This window comes from Elephantulus edwardii, unplaced genomic scaffold (assembly GCF_000299155.1).
Source record: "Elephantulus edwardii isolate Elephantulus edwardi_28Jun2011 unplaced genomic scaffold, EleEdw1.0 scaffold00155, whole genome shotgun sequence".
Taxonomy (NCBI): domain Eukaryota; kingdom Metazoa; phylum Chordata; class Mammalia; order Macroscelidea; family Macroscelididae; genus Elephantulus; species Elephantulus edwardii.
Window position 1 is genome coordinate 7,484,908 of NW_006399905.1, and position 16,841 is coordinate 7,501,748.

The following is a 16,841-nucleotide window of genomic DNA, read 5'->3' on the forward strand; positions in this document are numbered from 1 at the left end:
TGAAAACTGTCCGATTCTAAACTGGTTTCCCCCGTAGTACACAGTGACACCATTTGCTCAGGGAAGAATTAAAATGTCAACTCTCCCCAAGCCAAAAGATTAGGAGGGTGATTAAGGAGTCAGTCTAAACAAAAGTCATGGAATTAATCATCAAAGTCAAAGAAATAACATACGGGCTTTGAGATGGTTCCTTGCCTCTACCAACAAAGTTATCTCAGCACTAACTATAAACTTCCAAAAGTATATTTTAAAAAACCAGGATATTTAATTTCAATATCACATATCCAAGTCATGACTGATAAAGTTCTTCTGTGATTTAAAATGAAAGTAAATGAAAAGTGAGCTGTTCTATCCAAAGGGCATCAGGGAAAATCCCTCTGAATTGATTTATGCTTAATTCACACATTGAAAATGTGCTTGTTGAACACCGTAACATGGCAGACCCTGGAGAAACAATGAACATCGGCCCTGAAGAGCCCAGTTTGGCTAATGGAAAGTAATACTGCAAATAATGGTAGGGAGAAACACCTAAATGGTTACCATTTTATTTATTTGCTTTGTCTTCGAATTTTCTGTGGATGGATATTGTTATTGTGTGCCAGTGAGTTGGAATCAACACAGAGCTGACCCTCCCACGGGCTGAGGCCCCTTCTTCTTTCAAGGGAGTTCTGGTGGCCTAGTGGTAAGGAATTGTGCAGCCAACCCAAAGGTACACAGTTCAAATCCACCAAGTGCTCCATGGAAGAAAGATGCACCATCTCCTCCCATGCAACTTAATGCTTCTGAAATTCGAAAACACACAGCAATAGCGAATATATCCTTTAATACCATGAAAAGAGCTATGTGACCTCTTTGATTTCCTAATCTCTAGTGTTCTTTTTGTTAGCTCTGGTGGCCTACTGGGTAAGGACTTGTGCTGCCAACCTAAAGAAATGCAATTCAAATCCATCAGCTTCTTTACAGGATAATATGAACAATCTCTTGAGATTTAGTGTCACTGAAAACCCAGTGGAGGGTCAGCTATGAGTTGATTCTGATTCAACAGCAATGAGTGAGCAAAACCGAGTGTTCTTTTTTTATGGGGATATATTAATAAACTATCACATCTCTATAATTTAATTATCTCCAGAAGACTTACCACTATTTGGTATTTGTCTCATTACTTATTTATGTGTTAGAATAAACGGAAGCTCCAAAGAACAAGGCTCCAGAGTCAGTTACGTGCCGCTCTCCTGCCAACCAAGGACAGAACCTGCCTGGATGACAAAAGGCTCCCAGAACAGGTCTATTTATGAACCTATCAACCACCTCCTCCAAAATCCATGCTTTGAAATGAATTTCAGCTGATGGACCTTCCTCTACAAGGTAAAAAAAAAAAATCCAAACCAGATATAAGATCTTCTTCAATCTGAACCCATTCAAAGTGCTTTCACCGTTATAAATAAATGTGCTTATCTCTGTTATCAGAAAGTATTGCTGTTAGCTGTCATCGAGTAGCCTCCGACTCATGTTGACAATATACACAAGAGAGCAATTGTTCCTCAGTTCTGTGCTAGCCTCACAACAGTGGATATACTTGACTCCATGGTTGGGATCATTACGTATCTTGAGTGGCACCCAATGAACCATGGGGTTTGCCCTGGTTTACTTAGGGAAGTAGATTGCCAGATCTTTCTTCCTCCTTGTAAACCTGCCCACCAGGAGTGGTCCTATTGGTATTCGGAATATCAGCTTCATAGCTTCCAGTATCACAGCAACACACAAGTTACCACCGTGTGGCAAACTGACACATAGTGGTGGGACCAGAGGTACCAGAGGGGAGTTTCATGGGAATATTTTATTTTCACTTTTGAGACACAAGTCAAAGGGTAGCTCCTAGGGAACATTTTTATCTAAAAGACATCATATCTCTAAAAACAAAGATCATGCAGTCATTTATTTTATGGGTATTTCATTTACAAGGGTTTGGAATAGATCCACTTGATTTACAAGTGTTTAGAATAGGCCTAAGAGATGTAAAAGCCTCCAGACTTTTAACTGGAGCTCTGGTGGCCTAGGTGTGAAAAGCTGCATTACAATCTCAAAGGCACATGGCTCAAACCCACCAGCTGTTCTGCTGGAGAAGGATGGGCAATCTCCTCCTGTGCGATTAACTGCCTCTGAAAACTTGCTGGAGGGTCAGCTGACTTGAAGGCACACAACAACAATTTCCTTCTTTTTTTTTAAAATTTTATTTCATTATTTTTTTGTGTATACCGTCACATCAGATCTGACTGGTACAGGAGGAGATTGTTCCTCCTTCTCCAGCAGAGCATCTGGTGGATTTGAACTGTGCACCTCTGAGCTTGCAGTTGCAGCTTCTTGCCACTAGGCCACCAGAGCTCGACCAACAATTTCCTTCTTGAAGGAGCTCGGGTGGCCTAGAAGAAGCTGTGCTGCCAACTGGAGGTACAAGGTTTGAATCCATCAGCTGCTCTGAGGGAAAAAGAAGGGCAATTTCCTCTCATGCATTTACTGCTTCCGAAAACCCACCGGAGGGTCGACTATTGGTTGGTTCTGACTCGACAGTACACAACAACAACCTCCTTCTTGGGACTATGTTAGTCCATTGCACCACCAGCCGTCCTGGGCTCCACCGCTGGTTGCCCTTGAACCAGGAGGGGCACTCATACTCAGAGAGTGAGTCATCACACATCCCTAACCCGTGGCTCCTGTGTACACTGTATTACAGTCATTGTCACTGGAGCTTCCCACTGTTTAGTTTCCCTGATGGCAATGTGGCCTTGCAACACAGCAGAACATCCTTGTAATTCTTCTGGTGCCACAAGGTCACAAAAGGCTCTCAATGAAAACAGGAGAGCTATTGGGTTGCAGGAGGACAAGGGAGGGGTTTCTGGGGAGGGAGTTGAAACCCTAGAACAAGCAGGGACTTCTGTGTGCCCATCCCATAGCTTGAGGGTAGATGATTAAACAGCATCCTGCAGACAAATAAAACAAAGAGAAAGAAACTAGGCCCTTGGCCTTTTATGTGACTGGTTGTCATTCAGCTGGCTCCAACCCACAGTACCCTTATGTGTAAGAGCAGGAAGTGCAGGCTGCTCCTGGGCCATTTATGATTGGTGACATTTCTGAGTGCACTGTTGTGTGTACTGTGTCAATCCATCATTGAGCATGTTCTTCATTTTCTAAGACCCTCTATTTTATCAAACATGATGTCCTTTTTTTACGACTAGTCTTTCCTGATGGGGTGTCTAAGATAAGCCTTACTTTCTGAGAAATAGTTTTTTTCTTAAAATGTTTTATGAAACACCATATTCATGCCACAGACCTTACTTCTTTTATGTCTGCAACTAAATGATTTTTGGTGAATTTACAGAGTGGTGGAAGTACTACGAGAAGTCCGTTTTAGAGCATTTCTGCCACGCAGACAGATTCCTCTGTCCCTTTCCAGTGACCAAAACCACACCCAGTCAGAGAACCAGGCCACCTGATGCTGCTTCTACGCCAGAGGTCCAATGTTTTTTCCTCCTTGTCCATCTGTTCACTGAAGGCACTGACCTTGGGGAGCCCAGATTTCATAAACCAGGCCTCAACTCCAAACCATATTCTCCTCCCATCTGGGTACCTGCTCAAACTGAAGCCTCTGGGCTGTCAAGCTGGTGATTCACACACCACTCCACAGGTGTGACAGGAAAATTATTACTGACATGCTCTTTATTAAGGTGCACATATATTATGACTTCATCCTCCGACTGTTTCACTCTTCTTCAAGGTCACTGTGGTAATTTTAACATACAGACTGACTCACCAACACTTCACTTTCTTAGGACAAACTATTCAACTCAGACTCCCTGCCTTCAGGTAGGAACCATCTTATAGCTGAACATCCAATGGGTTTTGATGGGAGGAGACTGCCCATCTTTTACCTGTGGAGCAGCTGGTGGATTCAAACCATCAGAGACACACAACCTTTGGGCTAGCAAATCAACTCCCTATGGACTAAACCATCGGAATTCCTTCAACTCCCAGAGCTGAGTTTCCAGTATCCAGCGCTGGAAAAAACCAGCAGATGCAGGGGTGTCTTGAAGAATTCTTGTGTCACTTCTGTCAAGTTGGAGCTGATTCATTGCTGACCCTCTAGTGGGTTTTCAGAACCACAAAAATCACATAGGAGGGGATTGCTCATCTTTCTCCAGCACTTGTAGGAAACTAGGGAGGAAAACATTAGAGGACAATGGCAAAGAGAGCAGTGGTGGTGAAGAGGACACTGGAGAGGAAGTGCTGGGCTCCGGATGGGAGGCTGGACGCTGCAGGGCAGTTTCTCCTCTGAGACCCAATTCCCGGGTCTGGGGCAAGAGGAAAGAAAAGACAAAGAAAGGGAGATGAAAGCCAGGGATCTTCATGTGTCCCTCACCTCTTTGAGCCCAAATGACTTCCTGAGTCAGAATAAACCTGTTTGATTAGCATGCATTATCTAACAAAGGAAATAAAATGTCTCCCTTTAGCCTCTCCAGTGCTCAGGACTTGGTGTTCAGAACACTCTCAGAGAATAAGAAATACAACTTCCCTATAAAATAATTGGAGGCTCATGTGTGAAGCAGTTGGATTCTGGAAGGTGGGTTTTCTTGTTTTGGTTGAGGATCAAGTGTGGACTGTTTGTTTGGTGGTTTGTTGTTGTTTTTTTTTTTCCTGTTCACAATCATGTGTGAGTTGACTCAACTTGCTGCATTGAGCTAACAATGAACTGAGGGCTGGAAGCCTCTTGTTAAGAGTTAATAAGGACCTGGTGGGCGGGCTTTTGTATTTAAAATCTGTTGGGCCCTCAGGCCTTTGGTCCTTGGGCTTGTGACAAACAATACTCTAAATGGTACAGCACTGGTCTGTCAATTTGCTGTACTGAGGTAACCTGGGGTTGCTGTGATGCTGAACGCTATGCCACTGGTGTATCAAAAGCCATAATTGTTACTCATGATGGACAGTGTATGGTGGAGCTCCCAGATTGAGACAGGCTTGGAAGCAGGAGTGGCATCCACTTCCTAAACAATATACCCCTGGAAACTCTATGAATGTAGAGAAACGATGATAGTTACAGAACAATAAAGGTCTTTTGTCCATAGGGTTGCCAGGAGTCATGCTCAACTCGATGGCACTTAACAACAAAAACAACATAAAAATTGTTTGTTTAGAGACAAACACAAGGAATATAAAACATTTTCTCTTCTATTTCCTTTATCATCATTTTTCATTTAGCCTGTTGTTGTTGTTACATGTTGTCAAGTCACTTGCAACTCATAGTGACCCTATGTACAACTGCTCTGAACCCTGCTCTATCCAGAGCTAACCTTATTGTCTCTGACACACCTACTCCCACTACTCCCACTACTCCAGTCATTGAGTCAATCCATCTCATCAAGGGTCTTCTTCTCTTGCACTGTCCCTCCAACCTCCCAAGCATGATGTCTGTCTCCAAGGATTGGATCATCCTTGAAACATGAAGCTTCAGAACCCTGCCTCCAAGAAGCAGCCTGGCTTCACCCTCTCCAGGACGAACTTGTTTGTTCTCCTGGCAGACCACTGTATATTCAATATCCTTCTCCAGCACCACAGCATCAATTCTTCCATCATCCCTAAAAATTAAGGTTAGTAATGACAGAAAAGGGAGCTCTGGTGGTCTAGTGACAAGAAGCTGTGCTGCAATCTTGAAGGCATGTGCTTCAAATCCATCAGCTGCTCCACAGGAGAAGGATTAACAATCTCCTCCTGTGCGAATAACGGCTTCTGAAAACCTACAGGAGGGTCAGCAATAGATTGGTTCTGACTCAATGGCACACCACCGCATTGACAGAAAGGAATAGCCTTATGTCCTTGGTATGCCCTGTCCCCACCCCCAAACTCCATCTTCTTTCTCTGCCAGATCCTACTTATCCTGCAGGCCCTGGGGAGGCAGGCCTTGGCTCAAGACACCTTTCCTGACCCCTCAGGTGGGGCTGAGAGCCTACTTTCGGAAATTTCTCACAACCCGTTAAGAAGGTCCTGGAAGCAGGAGCGGCATCCACTTCCGAAATGGCTTGCCTCCGGAAACTCTATGTACGAACAGTGCTCAGGCCGTTTGTTCATAGGGTCGCTATGAGTCGTCTACGACTCAACGGCATCAAACAACAACAACAACAGCTGAGAAGCTAACCCAAAATATCTTTTTTCCAGGCTTGCCTTTCCCACAAGAATGGAAATTTCTGCCTCTTTCAATATCTCTCTCCTTCAGCACCAGTGCCTATATCAGGGCAGAAAATCTAGAACATTCTCAGAGAATGCCTGCTGACTGACTGAATGACTGGGAAGTAAACAAAACAAACAAACAAACAAACATACACAGTAACTTAGAGAAGGGAGAGGAAAGAATGTTGTATGTTGATTTACTTAAGGTAGCTTTGTTATCAGGGATATTGTTTCTATTTCTATTGTCTCATATTTCTTTAGTAAAGCTGTTTTGCTCAGTGGCAAAACCACTAAAATAATGCCTAACACACCATAAGAACAGTATTAGTACTTACTGAATAAAGTTAAGAATAATGAATTGGTCTAGATAACAAACAGAAATTTTATGCCTAAAAAGTTACTACTGACAACAAAAGTAATACGTGGTGGTGGTTGTTGTTGGGTGCCATCAAGTCGACTTCAATTCACAGTGACCCTATGAACAAGAGATGAGAACCCTGCTCTTTCTTCTATGTGTGTTACTGTTGTTAAATGCTATCCAGTCATCATTCCTAACAACCCTTCGAACAACAGATCTCAACACTGCCCTACCTATGCCATCCTCACAAGAGCTCAAGTTCATTGTTACAGTCACTATGTCAATCCATTTCATTGAGAGTCTTGTGACCCTCATCTGTGGGTTTTTCTGATCTCCTCCATCGCTTCCAGCATGATGTCCTTGGAAAACAACATCATGCTGGGAATTCTTGGTTGCTCCTCTGTGCTGTCAAGATGGACTGATCCACAGGTAACCTTCCAATGGGTTTTTAGAGACAGTGAACTGTACAGAAGTTGACTGTCCATCTTTCTCCTGCAGAGCTGCTGATGGTTTCAAACCATGTACTACTGCACTGGCAGCACGATTCCTTGCCACTAAGCCACCACAGGAACTCCTGATAGTCTCTGAACACTCAAACTGCTTCAGCTGACTTCCCGTATTTTTTGCTGTTATTGTTATTTACCATTCAGCTGAAATCAATGCACGGCTGACCCTCCAGAGGGTTTTCAGAGACTGCAATTCACACAGCAGGAGAATGTCCATCTTCCTCCCTCAGGTGGATTCAAACTACCTGTGTTTGAGTTGGCAGTGCAATTCCTAATGACCAGGGCACCAGAGCTCCCCTGTATTTTGTTTGTACTCTTTAAAATATTCTTTTACAAATATACTTCTTGACTTGTTCACCCCCGTTGTATGCCATCAAATGCATTCTGACTCCTAGCCGTCCTACAGGACAGAGCAGAACTTCACCCTGGGTTCTTTAGGCTGCCGTCTTAACTAAAGCAAAGTGCCAGGTTTGCTCACATCAAGGCCACTGATCTACCAGGGGACTGCTGAGCACTTAACCACTGCACCACCAGGACTCCTAACTCTTCACTCCTGAGGCTCTGAAAACAATTGACAGTGGCTTATAGAGGCAGCTTCTTCAACTAAGCCTCCTTTTATGACATATGAGAAAAATGTTATTTATAAGTTGGCAAATATATCTTAAACACTTTAATAATTACATTGTGGTACCTTCATTCTCAGGCACTTCAACAGCACCTAACAACAACAATAAATTTATTCTAGGGAGCTCTGGTGGCCTTGTGGCAAGCAGCTGCACTGAGTTCCTGAAGAAACATGATTTGTGTCCACTCGCTGTTCTATGGAAGAAGGATGGGCAATCTCCTCTCGTGCAATTAAATGCGCCTGAAAACCCACCAGAGGGGCTGCTATGGGTCAGTTCCCACTAGAGTGTTCACTAAATCACATGGGATGAGACTGTCCATCTTTCTCCCATGAAGCTCCTGGTGGCTTTGAACCACCAGAGAGACACTGCTTTTGGGTCTGCAACATGACTGCCTACTGACTATGTCACTTGAACCTTAAATGACAGAGTCAAATATATTTTGTAATAGAAAATAAACGTTTTACTTCCACACTGATATCAATGCTAGCCTCAAAAGAATGCCCTACATTTGAAAAATCCACTTGAAAAAGTAACATGTCAAAGAGCAATCACTGATATGCACAATAAAATTCGTTCTTATAGAAGGTAAACATTGTTTTAACTTTTGATGCACAGAACTACAGTGAATGCAAAGAAAACAGTACTTACTGGCTCAAAGAAAGCTGCACCAAAATTGAGTTTTAGTGAACAGAAGTAGGAAAATGTATTACTTGTTTCTAACCAAAAATGGGCTTTTAATTCAAACGTCACATCATTCTTTATAAATAACAAGCAATTGAAATCACACTGCGAAGACCTTTAATTTCTTACTCACATGGCATGACTACAGGCTGTGTGTAGCCCTTGGAAAATTAAAAAGAGCAGAAGTACAAACACCTCATTTATTCAAGAAATCAGAAAAAAAAGAACTTAAATGAGTAACAAAAGATCAATTCACTTTCACAAATTCTTTTCTGTTTATACAACAGCATTATAAATGTCTTACAAGGTTGCTGTTATGTACTTTCAAGTCCAAAGTGACTCATAGAAGACCCTCCAGAGGGGTTTCAGAGGCAGTAAATTGCATGGGAGAGGACTGCTCATCTATCTCCTGTGGAGCAGCTGGTGGATTTGAACCTTTGGCTTGGCTGCACAACCCCTTACCACTAAGCCATTAGAGCACGCTGTTGTGTACTCTTGAGTCAAGAATCGCCCCCCAGTGACCCTTCATTGGGGAGGAGAATGCTCATCTATCTCCCACAAAGCAGCTAGTGGACTTGAACTGTGTACCTTTGTGTCGGCAGCACAACTCCTTACCACTAAGCCACCAGAGCCTCCTAGCCAGAGCAAAGAAGATCCAACATTTTTAGATTGCCAAGCTTTATATTCTTTTAAATATCACCTATATGTATTTGTTTTCCAAATTTAATGTTCTGTCTCACTCAACAATGCTATCTTTTTGTATTTTAACAGAGACATTAGAATACCACAAGATTGTGGCTAAACATATAGAAAATACCTTTCTGCAATATATTCTATTTCATAATACAATTAATGATAACCACAGATTAAAGGTGGCTTTAATGATATGCATGAAAGTCATGCTAGAGATGCAGTAACAGAAAAGTCTTAATTGTTATTAGAGGAAAGTGTTCTACTTTACCTGTAACTTCTGTAGACTCTTTGTTATATTGTATAACAAGCTATTATAATTACAAATATTAAAAGTAGGAGGTGCTTCCTTCTTCAATGTTGTCTTTGTTGTGTACCAGAGAGTAGGAAGTGACCCATAGCTGCCCCTCTGGTGGGTTTTCAGAGGCAGTTAATCACACGGAGGAGAATGACAATCCCACTCCTGTAGAGAAGCTGGTGGCCTTGAACCAAGTGCCTTTGGGACTGCAGCACAGCTTCTTGCCACCAGGCCACCAGAGCTCCCCTCCTTCTTCAATATTCAATAACTTCTTCAATCAAGTTAAGCCATATACAGGTAAAGGGTTGTTTAGTCAGGACTTTAAAAAAAACTAACATATTAATTTTATACTGGTTTGCTTACAAATTTTGTATACTTTATTTTCCACACCTGCTCTTTTCCATTTCTTTAGCCACCCTTTCCTTTACTCATCAAATTGTGCGATCCTCTGATTACCGCCCCTGCCCATCCTCACCCCTCTGCTCCTACCCTCCCTCCCCCTTTGATTCTCATACTCGTTTTACTAGTTATCTTTCTGTTTCTACAATAATGGTATTCAGTTAATTTTGATGCTTTTTATACAATATAATAGAGTTTTTCTTACTGTATAGTATTGTCTCCATGCTTAAAAAAAAAAGTATGAGAAGGGAAAAAAGGAAAAAGAATTATAGATGGACATAGATAATGGAAAAGGAGAAAAGAAAGAAAAAAAATAGTACACCAGAGTCAAAGAATGATGTGCCTTTCTGGGCTCTTCTGAGGATACAAGTGATAATAAGAACACATTAAAGTGTAATGACAAGGTTCTCAGACTCACTGCCATCACGTTGGAACCAACCCAAAGCTGACCCTCCAGTGAGTCTCTAGAGGCTCTAATCACAAAGCTCGTCTTCCTACCGCAGAGCTGCTGGGAGATTCAACTGCCAGACGACTAGCCCATTTTAATCATTAAAAACCTCACAATTAACTTAGAAGAATTCTGAAATTAAGAAATTAAAACTTAGCATCTTTTTAATGAAGTATGGGCTTTATTAAACCAAGGTTTTTGATAGGGCAGTGTGAATATATCAGGCTAAAATTCTATGTACACTGATTAAATATTTTAGTAGGTTACAGCTATTGAATTATGCAAAGAGAAAGTCAAACAAATGGAATTATCCGATCAAAAAGTCAAATAATTTGAAGCAAAAAGAAAACTTATTTCTCTAATTTCTTTTCTTATAGAAATTTGGCTTCGGCAAATTGTGCATATGCATTAAAATTTATAGTATATAATAATCATAGTCTTGGGTACATGTAAGTCAACTGTGCAATATACTTTTTAAAGCTAATATTCTACATCCTAGTCTGGTGAAGAGGCTGCGGTCTTAAAAGCTTGGAAGTGTCCATTTAAGATACACCTACTGGTCTCTTCCCATCCAGAGCAAAGAAGAAAACCAGACTCAAGGTCTGGTTTCACAGGACTAAACTACCACATCAACCACAGTCTCCTCTAACTAAGACCAGAAGAGCAAGAAGGCACCACCACTGTTGACTGCTCTGACTGGGGGCACCACACAAGGTTCCAGAAAGAAAGGGTAGAAAATTCCAGACAAAACTCAAATTCCTTTAAAAAAAGAAAAAAAAAACAACAACCAAACTCAAAAAAACAAACATGAGACTTACAGGTCTTACAGATATTGGACTAATACCCAAACAAAGGCAACCTCTTATCTTGGAACTGAAGCCACTCTTAGAAAGGCCCTTAAAGCCAAATAATAAACTGGCCTATATAAGAGCTCTGGTGGTCTAGTGGGTAAGGAGTTGCACTATCAAACCAAAGCATGTAGTTCAAATCCACTAGCTGTCCCGTGGGGATAAAAAAATGGGCAATTATGGGTAATCTCCTCCTGTGCAATTTACAGCCTCAGAAAACCAAGAAATAGGTTAGCTATGAGTTGGTTCCAACGCAATAGCACACAACAACAACAACAGATTATCACCACCATCCAGGAGGAATGGGCTTCTTCAAACATTGATCTAAGAGACCAATCTATCCCAAGAGCAAGGATAAGAAAATGGGTATCAGACGAGTGGAAACAGGGAGTCTTGTGTGCAAACAGGGAGAGTGCTTACACATCACGGGATCCCAATTGGTGTATCAGGATACTCTAAGTATGAATTATTGAATTGAAAATTAATTTGCTATGTGAACTTTCACTTAAAGCAGAATAAAGTAATAAAAAACATATCTAGAGCATAATCTTTATAGTGGCTAATGGGAATGAAAATTGGTGCCACTCCTTCAGAAAGTTATACATCAATGTCTTTACCTATACATTATTGCTGTTATGTGCCATCGAGTCGCCTGTAACTCATAGCAACCCTAGTGCAACAGCCCTAAACCCTGCTCTATCCTGTGCCAATCTTACTTATGTAAATATAACTATATAAACTCCTGTCTCTTAATTTGACTCTGATGGAGGAAAACTGTAGCCTCTTGGAAGAAGGGCTGGTGGCACAGTGTGTTAGAAGCAGGTCAGCTAACAGAAAAATCTGACTTCTTCCATAACGTCCTCTGTGTGAACTGCATCCAGGCCAACCAACCTGCACCATGTGTACAGAAAAAAGCCAGTGTCTTATGGTTTGTCCTATGGCTCCAACAACACTGGGTATTTAGCACACACACACACACACACACACACACACACAAACTGCATACATTATTCTCTCCATCAGTGACCATGACAGGATAGTCATTTCATTTCCATATAAAAAGTTAGTAGCTAGAGATAAAGAGACTTTTGTCAAGAAGTAAAAAACACTTCTCTGACTTAGGGAATGCTAAATGCCAGTATGGCAACAATGCTCCCAGTAGGAGTTACTGGAAACACTTTGCATACATAAAGCCACAATTTTAATCCTGAGCTTCTTATTATCAACCTTAAGGTCATACCCCAAGCACCCCTGGGCGCACACCTTCACCAGTCCATGTGTCCCTCTTTAGACACTGCGGGCTAGGAGTCCTGGTGCGGCAGATTCTAGTACATTCTCAACATGAGGCAGCCTGAAAAGCACCTCACATGCTCATCAGCTGGGAGCGTCCCAAGCAGCAAACTGTCAGGTGTCTGAGACACTGGCCTCCTACCCAGCACCTGGTCCTCTGGGACTCATCCTTAGAAAAAGGAACTTAAGTAGCTATGGATTGTTGTTATGGGCTGTCAAGCTGACCATAACTCAGAGCAAGCCTATGACTAGATCTGAACCCTACCTTATCCTGCGTCACCCTCATCATCTCTGATATGTATGAGCCCACTGCTGCAGTCACGCTGTTGATCTATCTCCCTCTTTTATGCTGACCCTCCACCTTTCCTTTTCCAAGGACTAATCCCTCCTAATAACATGTCCAAAGTATGTGGAGTAATAAGTACATCACAGGCTTACATGCTTAAACATTATACAAGAGAGTTCATTAATTACATTTCAAATGATTACACTTAACTTATTAATATCAGCAACATAAATGTGCTTCAAACACTGAAAAATCAGATGGGAAAATTCAAACATCAAAAGGATTCTGATATATAAATGAAAACACAAAACTTTATCTTGTTTATGGATAGGAACATCTGTAACAAAGATATAAGATATAAATGAAAAAATCACATCCCCAACTTGAGGAAGGTGACTGCCTCTGAACAGAGCAAGTAAGAAGCAGGAATTGCACTGGGCCACAAGGGGACTTGAACTGAATCAGCATCTGTGAGAGTCTTATGTCTCAAAAAGAAATGAACAGAACAAATGCCAACATTTTGTTCATTCTAAGCACTGGGGGCATTACTAGGCTGTACTTTCTGGGTGTTTGCCATGGTCTGTGAAGTTACTTGCTATGCATCTGAGAGCTGCACGATGACTAAGGATGACAGAAGGCTTGACGCCTTTGAGTGTGGAGTTAGAGAACAGTGTTGGTACACACTTTAGACTGACTGCCAGAAGAACAAACAGGTCTGTCCTGGAGAGAGTGAAACCAGGCTGATCCCTGGAGGCAAGGATTTTGAAGCTCTGTCTCTTTTACTTTGGGAACATGACCAAGACGGACCAGGCCTTGGAGAAGGAAATCATGCTTGGAAAGGTGCAGGGACAGCAGAGGAGAGGAAGACCTGGATAAGATGGATTGATTCAGTGACTGGAGCAATGGTATTAGGTCTGTTGGAGACAATAGGCTCAGGATAGGACAGGGTTCAGAGCTAAAGTACTGTTACGAGTTGCAGGCAACTTGATGGCATGTAACAACAACAAGTTTTAAAAGATACAAAAAAGGCTATAATATTCTCATTGAAATTAGTAGAAGTTTCAACTCCCCGCTCCCCCCCCCCGCCATTGTTAAAATAACCACAGCAAATCAAGGAAGAGTAAGATAAAACGAAGGAGGTGACTAAGCCATTTCATGACTACTAGCTATCCGCAAGCTGATGACTGTCAGAGGCCAGCGACTCTACGATTAACACAGACTTTGGGTCCCACAGGCTCGCTGGAGGGTGGGCGCTGAATGTTCTCAAAAGCCAAGAATTTTCTCTTCTGGTACCAGCTAATCAATGAAAATCCTGCTGTCAAGAGAAAACAACTGGCTTTCTACAGTAACAAACTGTGTATGTGTTGTTGCATGGCCTGCTTTAACACGCACAGCTGCCCGGTTCATGGTGACTCACAGCAGCCCTCGGCGGCAGAACAGAACACAGCTGGAGGTAGATCTGTATAGAAACACATGGTCACATTGTTCACAGAGGAGATGCAGGGCCCAACTGCCAACTGAAAGACTGGCCGCTGAGAGGCCTAACGGAAAGGTTAGTGGCTATGTGCTAAACCTCTGTGCCACTAGGGCTCCCCTGCAATCTGCCTGAGGAGACATAATTAGATATGCTTTTAGTAGAACCATAAAGTAGGTGGGCTTCCTTGGAACCAATGACCATTAGTGACCATTGTAACTGATGGTTTTAGGAATCTAAGAAGTCATAAATTATAAAAGGATACACACAAGTACAGGCTGCAAAAGGAAAGAATTCATCTCTCTAGCAATCTACAAGTCCCCTCAGATCCTATGATCTTTTTCTTGTACTCAATCCATTTCGTTTCACTACTATATCCGGTGATAAAATCCACTAACAATAGTTTCCTTTTAAAATACTCTTGCACAATGCTCCTTTTTAAGATGCATATCTCCTCTTTTTGACTGCATTAATCATAACCAGTAATTCTGAAAGTAGCCCAGAAGAACAGACAACTACCATCTCAATCACCAGCCATCATCATGTGTCATAAAAGGGTGCTTTATGTGTTACTATGGCACCAGGACACTGGAACCTATGCTGTTGTTTGTTGTTTGTCATGTGACCCATAGCTGAACTTCCAGTGGGTTTTCAGAGGCAGGAAAACTCATGGAAGGAGACGGTCCATTCTTCTCCTGCAGAACAGCTGGTGCATTTAAACCATGTGCATTTGGGATTGAAGCATAGCACCTATCACTAGGCAGAGCTCCCTATGCACCAATGCTATCGTTGTTGTGTACCATCGGGTGGGAACTGACCCATAACTGACCCTCCAGCAGGTTTTCAAAGACTGAAAACTGCATGGGAGGAGCCTATACATCCTTCTGCCGCAGAGCAGCTGGTGGATTCGAACCACGTGCCTGTGTGATTGTAGCACAGCTTCTCACCACTAGGGTACCAAAGCTCCTGTACACACCACTGTTGTTGTTGTGTGCCACTGAGTTGGAATGACCCATACCCGACCCTCTAGTGGGTTTTCAGAGGCAGTTTAATCGAACAGAAGGAGACTGCCCATACTTCTCCCCCAGAACTGCTGGTGGATTCAAAACGCGTGCCTTCAGGACTGCAGCTCAGCGTCTTACCACTCAGCCACCAGAGCTTCCTAGGTCTCCTTTAATCAATGCCATTCATACACTGAACATTCAAGGTAGTGGATGCTTTTGTACTGAGCAGTTAAACTACATGTCTGCTGAGAGCCCTTTGCAATCTTTGGCCAGCATGCTGCCTTTTACCCTTGTTAATATCTTTATAAAATTAATCGCTTACAGGAGCTCTGGTGGCCTAGTGGGTAAGGAGTTGTGCTGCCAACCCAAAGGCAGGTGGTTCCAATCCACCGGCTGCTCTGAAGGAGATAGATGGATAATCTCCTCCTGTGCAATTTACAGCCTCTGAAAAACTGCTGGAGGGTCAGCTATGAGTCCGTTCTGACTCAATGGCACCTGACAGCAACATTATGTGAATATAGGAACCGGTGAAATAAAGGTACAGATAAGTTATGTGTTTGGGGAAAAAAATCAGATCCTTCAAAAAAGATTTCATGAAGGTACATACATTACTTTGAAATTGTCTCCAGACTAGATAAAAGGAAGACAAATGTAAAAGACTAGTAACCTAAGGAACGTCCACTCAGATTGCTTCACAGCCGATTTTAATTCCTGTTTCTCCTTAAAAAGCTTTCTGTAGGGAGTTGCGCTGCTAACCTGAAGGCTGTGCTTCAAATCCATCAAAGCTTTTCTAGTGAAAAATCTTTCAAAGAAAGATGATCAACCTCCTCCTGTTCAACTTACAGCCTCAGAAATCCACTGGAGGGTCGGCTAAGAGTGTGTCCCACATCGATGACAATGAGTTTAACTATAAGCCATAGGAAATGTGTTATTAAAGTAGAATAAGCAAGGGGCTCTGACGTGCAATGATTAAGAGCTTGGCTACTGTCCACAAGGTTGGCCACTGGAACCTACTCAGTGCGTTTGAGGGAGAAAGACCTGCAATCTTGCAAAGACTGCAGCCTAAACAGCCCTGTGGGTGGTTCTATTCTATCCCATAGAGTTGCTATCAGTAGGAACTGACTCAAGAGAATTTAACTACCATGACATTAGTACAAATGAATCCATTTGAAACATTCAATGGCAAACTCATAGTTAAAGGAAACGTCTTAGCTTTCCACAAATAATCAGAACAACATCTGTACTAGCCTTTCTTTCATGACCTCAGTGGTCTTGAGCCCAGTAGATTAGAGGCTTCCAGTACATTCAACTAGCTATTGAAAGCCTTTTAAATACTTAGTACTGCATAACTGCTTTCTCAATAGGGTGTAAACACTTGATGTAACATTTCCCAGTTGATGACAAATTGCTAAGGAATCTCTTACTTAATCCTTCAAATGTATTCTCTTTCTGTATTCCTTCTATTTCTCTCTCTCTGAATAGTAGTACCATCTAGCTGGTGACCCAGATGGCCAAGTCTTCCTTCTCATTCCTCCTCTGTTCAAAAAACAATCAAGAACAGATTCTTCCAATCTGTTCTCGAAAACAATGTATTCGAGTTTTGTAAATAAACTAGTATTTTTTTAAAAAAAGGTCAACTTGGGGAGGGAGAGGGCAACAATGAATGAATGAAAATCTAACTTTTCTGTAAATTTTTGTTAAAATCACAACTAAAATG